The sequence below is a fragment of the Pinus tabuliformis genome, chromosome 6, assembly GCF_031772625.1.
Source record: "Pinus tabuliformis cultivar Carrire ecotype Pingquan chromosome 6, CPIR1, whole genome shotgun sequence".
Taxonomy (NCBI): domain Eukaryota; kingdom Viridiplantae; phylum Streptophyta; class Pinopsida; order Pinales; family Pinaceae; genus Pinus; species Pinus tabuliformis.
Window position 1 is genome coordinate 1,515,333,157 of NC_142292.1, and position 8,433 is coordinate 1,515,341,589.

The following is an 8,433-nucleotide window of genomic DNA, read 5'->3' on the forward strand; positions in this document are numbered from 1 at the left end:
CCTTTTCCCACCTTAGGATAGAAACATGTGCACATTCCACTTTAGGTTCATTTTATTAATGGCTTGTCCCTTAGGATAAGACCCTCATCACTTATTCCTTGAGCCCCTTTTCACACTCATAATTTTCTCGGCCCCCACACTCTCTTCGTTGACTCAATTTATAATAGTGATGTACTTTTATTAATATCAGTGATTGCATATTTACATGGTTAGGCTCATTGGTATTTTGAGACATATCATCCGCAACCTAAAATCACATAAGCATGGAAACCCCCAAAATACTTACATATACTTTAGTACATAGGCCCAACACATTTTAGCTCACTAGAATAAACATAATATGTACAATATAGATAGGGTTGATCATGGGGGTATTACATCCAGACTTTAAAGTTGTAGATATTTAAGAATGATGTTGAAGAATAAGTTGTTACAAAATTTATCTTCAACTAATTGTGCTTGATTTCATGTAGAATCAATGGTGGAAATATCCATTTGCTTAAGCTCTTGATACAAATGTTCCTATAAATGATTTTTACGAACAATCTTTCCACCTCGATAAAAAATTCCAATAAGGATTCATAGCTACTTGGGTATGTTAATCCACTCTTGTATGGGCATTGAAACCTTGACATAGATGAATCTACTTGATCTTCATAACATGTAGTCAGATGGATAGAACATGAGACTAAGGATTCCACAAGTCCTATCCGAGAAGTAACTAAACATTAGTTTGTTGCATGATATTCAACCAAGTGTTTGGCATGTCTTGTAAGCTTTTATTTTTTAATTGGAACCTTCTTATCATTGGAATTATATTGTAGTTGAACTAGGTGTCCATATTGAGAATCCAATTATCACGGACTTTTGAATTGGGGGATCTATCATAGATAGGTACCTCACACTTGGTATGCCAAGAGGACAGCTTTCTAATTGACATGTTGTTTACCATTGAAAAAATGGCATAATGATGTTAGACAATGTTTCCACCCTATCATCAAGCATCATCGAGCCATGGCTCATGTACTCATCGTCTTGGATACTATTGAATATTGTCGAGAAAAATGCAATTATCCTCTCAATAATAAATTTAGCTCTCCTTTAAAATTATACTTTTAGAAGGATGAGTAAAATATTTTCTAATAATAAAAAGTAATAGGGAAAAACAATAACTAACTCTCTTAAAAAAAATAAGATCAAAAGGTTACTTTCTTGGGATTGTTTTCCAAAAGTATTTTAGATACTTTTCCACCTTAAATAATAATTTATAAAGTATTGAGTATACTTTTCAAGAGATAATAATTTATAGTCTATGATTTCAATATATGGTTACTTCATTGGTGTACTTTTGAGCTACTTTCTAATAACCATAAATGAAAATAACCATTTTTTTTTAAATTCTATGATTAAAACCCATGGTAATTAGTTCTATTAAAAGGAAACACTAGTTTCTATATCCTTGATTGGGATGTGCATAGCTAAAATAGGCATGTACTCTGATAGTTTTGAAGGGTGTGACTAGTCTAGAGCTATGTGTGTGCATGTTTGTTTGTGTATGTGTGGGGTGGGGGAGACTAATCATAAAACTATCTATTATAGCTATCTTCTAAGATTTGAGTATGATTTTATAGTTGTCAAATGTGAGATAGGATGGCATAATGATTAATATATTTTTAAGTGTATATGAGGTTGAAGGGTATGGATCCATTAGATACATGGAATACAGGTTGGTGAAAATATTAAATCCATAGAGAGGGGCTTTTAGTGGTTCACATGTTTCTTAGAGCCAAAATTATGCAAATAAAAAACTATGCTTTCTATCCAAATTTTCTATATAAGTAAAGTGACAAAAAGAAGCACGATCATGTGGATCTATAGAATAGTGTGGATAATGTTGCGTGATGTAGAGTTAATGAAAACACTGTAAGATTTGATATATGTAGATAGATGGTGAAATTTTGATTACAAAGGTTTCCCTCTAAATGAATATGATATGATATATGTGTTATGGTTATCCCTTGAATATATACCTAATATAATTACAAGGAAAATACCTTCTAGCTGAGGTTATAACGAAGGTTTTTGGTGTTATAGATTGGCAAAATTTATCAAAAAAACATCTGCTAAAACACCAGTTTGAGGTAGAGAATGTTCTAGCAGAGATTATAACGGAACTTCATCACAACTGGAAAAGTATGGGTGGCCAGAGGTTTTACCAGATTTTATTTAGCACTACACTTCATGGAAAAGTAGCACGAGTGTGCTAAATATATAAAAGCATGGGGGTTGTATACATAACTAAAAACACCAAGGCGTTGAATGCAAGGAACACTGGTTCTTGAAATGTATAGCACCCAGTGTGTATATATATTAAAAACACCCTGGGGTGTTCTTTTAAGGAACGAAACCAGGGTAGACAAAAAATACTGTATACCTAGTGCTTTTATTTAAACTCACAACTCCAATGCATATGATTTGTGTAAAAGCACATGTGTGATACTAATATAAAAGAGTTTGTGTTATTAACTTGAACAATGAAACGAGGTTGGAAACAATATTTTTTAGAAATCATGCGTTAGTTCAATGAAAGCACGGGTGCTTTAAGAATTACAATGCACCAATGCATTAAATGCAAACAATACAAGTGCTTGAAGAATATAACACCTCGGTGCTATCGTTTTCAAAAAAGGATATAACCATGCAAAAAATTTCCATAACAGTGCTTTTAGATAATATAATGCACTGGTGTGTGCTTATGTGATGGACACATTGGTTTTTTGTATGAGATTTTCTCTTTTTTAGAAACATCGACCTGTGATAGTGGAATTATTGTGATTTTTTTAATCTGATATTCATTGAAAAATTGACATATATCTTATAAAAATATTCATATATATTAAATTTCGATTAGTTCATTTGTATATGATGTTTGGATTATTTTGTTATATTATCAGATTTCGCATATATTCATTCTAATACTTAATCATCCATATATTTAATCAGTGATGTAACATTTCACGACGACATTGGATAATGCAATAGAATAAATGAAAATGTATTTTATTATATATCAATAAGAGGATCTTTGTCATACAAAATGTGATAGTTATTGGTAACCCCTTGTCTTTCAATTGGGACATTATGTCCATTACATTAAAAAAAATGTTTGATTTTCACAGACAATTATTTCAAAAAATACAACAACTTGCATTGATATCCAAATAGATCATCTTTATTTGATCGAACTGTTGTCAATACTCGAGCTACTTCAATGACTTCGGTTATTTGGATGAATGTTTTGTTGATCGCATCGATTTTTTTCATCTTCTTGATCATGTCCCATCTATAAACATAAAAATAAAGTGTAATGAGTTTATCTACACTGGTGAGAATAATGAAAATTGAAATAAATAATATAAATCAATGTAAATCGAATAATAATGTACCATAGCAAGAACTAACTCATGAATTGTTCACATGGTTTCAAAACCAAGTCTCATGCCTTGTTGCAACAACTCTTCTGTTGGCGTAGTTCCATGCTTTATTTCCTACAAGTTTTATACCCTATTATAAATCATAGATTTCATATAAAGGATTTTTTTGTTCTATTAAATATAAACCCAGAGAAGTAAAGCAACATAGATACTTACAAATTCCACAATTAATTTTTGATATGCCAACATATACTCATAACCCATATTTAACCCAATGTCAATCAATTCTTATGATGGATCTTCTTTGTATGTTAGTACCTATTTGAATAAATTCAAGGCTTATTGCTATAAAACAACCTAAAATATACAAAAATGAAACCTTGGGTTGTTATAAGAAAATATTAGCAAATACTCACAAATTTTGATATCAACCATTTTCTTCCTTGTCGTCTTGTTTTATGTGCTGAATGAGTTCCATTTTATTTTCTTTTCTCCAAGAAAATACTTGAAAAATAATATTTAATGCTAAATTATTTGCTTATATGTACAAAGTAAATCATCATTACATACATTTGAAGTACATTGTTGTTGAGATGCCTCCTCCTGTGATGCAATTATGTCGATTTCTTTGACCATCTCCTTCTACAATTGCTTTGGACATTCCTACTGGCATGTTTCGCATATCAGTTCATTGATCCTTTGATATTTTCATAATCTTCTTGGAAAAAGTAATAAACTATTTTTATATTGATATATGAAAACTAAATATAACAACATTGATATTCATAAATGAATGGTTTGCAAGTCTAGAAAATCATTTTAATTCTAGAAAATCATTTTAATTAGGAATATTACATTTTGAATAATTCTTTTTGGTTGTTGTATGTTTTTGTTATTGCAAGTCTAACGGGCCTCATTGACCATTTCTTTGGAAACACTTCCTGTAGTTTAGATATAATTTGGTTCTTGGAATCATTGAATTCATATTTATATTGTAAGTGGAAAGTACATCTATAAGTTCATTCCACTATATTCCTCAAATTTTTGCAAAAAAAATTCCTCCTTTCATTAACCTCCAGCACCACTCCAAGTGAGCTAAGGACCAATTCATCGTCATTTGCATCTTCCATAATTTTTATTTTTTTAGAATGAAATTGATATTTAGCTTAATTGTTGTTTCATGTAGAACATTAAACATATATGAATTAATAGATTGTTTGAAACATGTTATCTAATATTCTTAAGCATATTATTAATGAAAATAAAAAAAAATCATATTGAATAGTATATTTTCATTCACCTGATCCATTCTTCTGCAATTTTTCTATTAGTATTTTACACTCTTCTGCACTTATATTAGAAATAATATTATCATCCTTCTTCATTTTGTGGCTCTGCTTGACACACACTAACCAATACATATTAGTTAAACTTACATATAGTTCAAACATATTAATTTTGTAAAGAATTTACAAAGAACTTGCCTTTTCTGCGTTTTTGGATGTGCTATCATTGTGTCGATCAATATTTTTGTTACTTGAAAACTTCCCATACATTTTCTATCAATATAAAACCTATACCATTCAATACAGAAGTCATCAAATATTCTATACATAAATCGAATACTTTTCAGCCAAAAAGAACTATGGTAATTGGTTTCATTCTTTGAATAAATGCTCTAGTGCGTTTAATCTACCAGACGCACCGGGCGTTAATTTTTCAACACTCACAGTGAAAATTAATTTTAAATTATGACATTGCAATTTGTAACGATAAAAGCACTGCCATCACTTAATGATGCTATTTGGCAGAACCACGTCAGTATGTTATATTACACTGGGTTCATCGATAAACCGATTGGACATGGCCAATAGGATATGGTGCGATATGTAACGATAGAAGCGCTAATAGAACCAGTGCGTTGTATTACACAGGGTGCACCACTGCGAAATAGACATCATTTTTTTTTTAAATGGACAACTAAAACAGGTTTTGGATCTAATTCAATAAGTGATCTCCCTACTTTATATGTAAAACGACTTATATATAGTAAGTACACAAAGCCATTAAATCTAAAATGCCTAAAATGAAAAACACTAATTGTGAAGTGGTAGAGGGAGTTAAACCCTATGGGTTAATTTTGCAGTCACATAAGCAATAAGGAGCAAGGGTTTAATGTAAGTGTTTTTTTTTTTGTCCTTTTTTTATTAATTTTAATTAAATCTAAATATGAACAGAGATCATAAAAAGATTTACTAGTAAAATAAATAGTAAATTTTTTACTATGCAAGGTTTTTAATTTTTTTTCCAAAATTTTCAATAAATCTAACAAAAATTGTAAAAATTTAACAGTAAAATTTTAAAAATTTCTATGTATGGTTTTGAGTGAATCACCATACCTTTGAAATTTTGATATTTCTACGGTTCTAAAATATTTTGCTACTTCACAATGCTCCCATTATGTCTATCTTGCAAATGATTTCTCTTTTAATTAAACCTAATAGAAATTGAAAAATTATTTATTAGTAAAATATACAATAGATTTTTAAAATTTTACTATGCAGGGTTTTGAGTGAATCTTCATACCTTTCAACTTCTGACCTTTTGAATAGTTATGTTGCTCCAAAGTATTTTTTTGTCGCACAGTGCTCCGCGTATGACTCTCTTACAAATCATTCCCTTGAAATTTTGGGAAAAACAATGAAATAGTGAATAAATTTTTACTATTGAAAAAAATTTATGAAATTAGATTTCGAAAAAGCAATTACCACTCATTTTTCAACTTAAAAAAATAAAAATAAAAATATCACATTTTTTTTCACTTAATTTGAACAATGGTGTGTTCGATAGTAAAGAGCACCAGTGCATTTACAAGTAAAGTGCACCGAAATTGTCACGGTACCAAAATTTCTAAACAGTCTGACATGATGGATCTTTTTTCGAAATTCCGAAACGATGCGGTTAATATTTTAATGCAATGGTGCAATTTGTATTTATATGCATCAATGTTGTAATTGTTATAAGAACACCGATATGGTAGAATTTGTTTTTATCCCGGAAAGAGGTACGTATCAATGTTGTTTTTATTTAAATGCATCAGTGCAAGAGAACCGATATCATAGAATGTTTTTTTACTTTCGAAATGCCAAAAATTGGTACGGTTATAATTTTAACATCCCAATGTCATTATTATTGAAACATGTTGGTGCGACTAGTCCTGATAAGAGCACTGATAGTGTTTAAAAGCTATCTGAAATTTTATTTTCACATAAAATGACATATTCATCTCAAACTATCCTTTACGACGCATTGAGATGAGTTCCAGTAGTTCATAGTATACATTTTCCGCTTAAAGTCGCCTTATTCTTGAAAAATGGGTTGAAAACTACATTGAAATTCAAATTTTAGTTATTTGGTTCTTGAAACTAATTTTAGATATGTACACAAAATTTTATTTTTTATTTTTACCAAATGCATGGAAAAAATATCATAATATCAAATGGCGAATTCTTCAAATTCTAGATCGTTCCATAATATTGATCAATGTACTTCACAAAGTTCTCCCTTTCCATTTCCAGTAAGTTCATATTTTATTTATATTTCGATTATCTAATTGAACTTTCTTTTAATCCATGTCAATTTGAATAAAAATGTATCAAAATTTGTAGGATACTGAATCAAAATTGAGTTCAAATGCAGAAAATATTTTTCCATTTCAAAAATGTCGGAAGATCTTATAAGGAGAAACATATCACAAGTAGTTGGTAGATGAAAATGGACATCCACTTCGCCCTACCAATTTGAACATGACATCTTCCAACCGCAATCTTGGATCAATGATGGCAATAATTATTTGGTATAATGTAATTTCAAAAAAATAATTGCATTAACATGCTTACTAATATCATTTATGCACTAATGTTCAATATTTTTTGAAATTAGGATTATAGTGATGATGAGTGACCCACCTACCATCTTACGATGCACCTCACTACAACATCAAATCGAGAGAAGGTTGAATTAAGAGAAAGACTCGGAGAGGAAGAATACAAAGAATGGTTGAATCAACCACCTATCCAATTCCCACTAGGTCGAGATTCACCAATTAGGAATTTCTACAACAATAGTAGTTCTTCATCACAATTTGGCAATGGAGGCAATCAAATAGAGGTTAGTATGGATGATTACTTATAGTATATGTCTGCCATGGAGGCAATGTTGTTAGATGCATTCTAGAATGATGAGCTAGGGGATGATGCTCATATCAATGATACCTTATTCGAAAGACTGAAATCTACTTTCACCACCCCTCTCTTTAGACCTGGTAGGAAGTCAAAGTCTACTCAGCTTGGGATAACAATGTTACTCTACAAATTGAAAGCAAAGTTTTGCATGTCGAATGCATGTTTCTTGGAAATATTGAGGTAATTCAAATGCTTGATCCATAAAGTCCCTTACATTTTGAGAAATCCCGTCACACCATCAACATTAAAAATGGTCGATTTTATGAATGTTAAATATTGACCTTGTATGATTATATTCCCCACCAACTGTAGGTTATTCAAAGATAAGGTTCTTCCAAATGATAATGTCTTGTAGGGTATTTGCGAAGAGGGAAGCAGTTGTTGAAAATTTTAGGTGTTGAGTATATATCATATCATGCATGTCTGAATGATTGTATTCTATATAGAGGAGAATATGTAGAAATATATATATTTCTAAAATTTGGGCAGAACAGGTACCATAAATAAAAAAATGGGTAAATCACATGGTCCTCCTCATAAGATATCGAGGCACATACCTTTAATCTTAAGGTTTCAAAGGTTCTTTCATTGCAAAGAATTAGCTATGTTGCAAGGATGGAATGCCTCACACAGAAGTGAGTCGAGAGTTATCCGAATCTCAATAGATTCAATAGTCATAAAGCATATAGAGGATACATGGCCTGAAAAATTCAAGGATGAGTTACGAAGTCTACGAATCATCATATCCATGGATG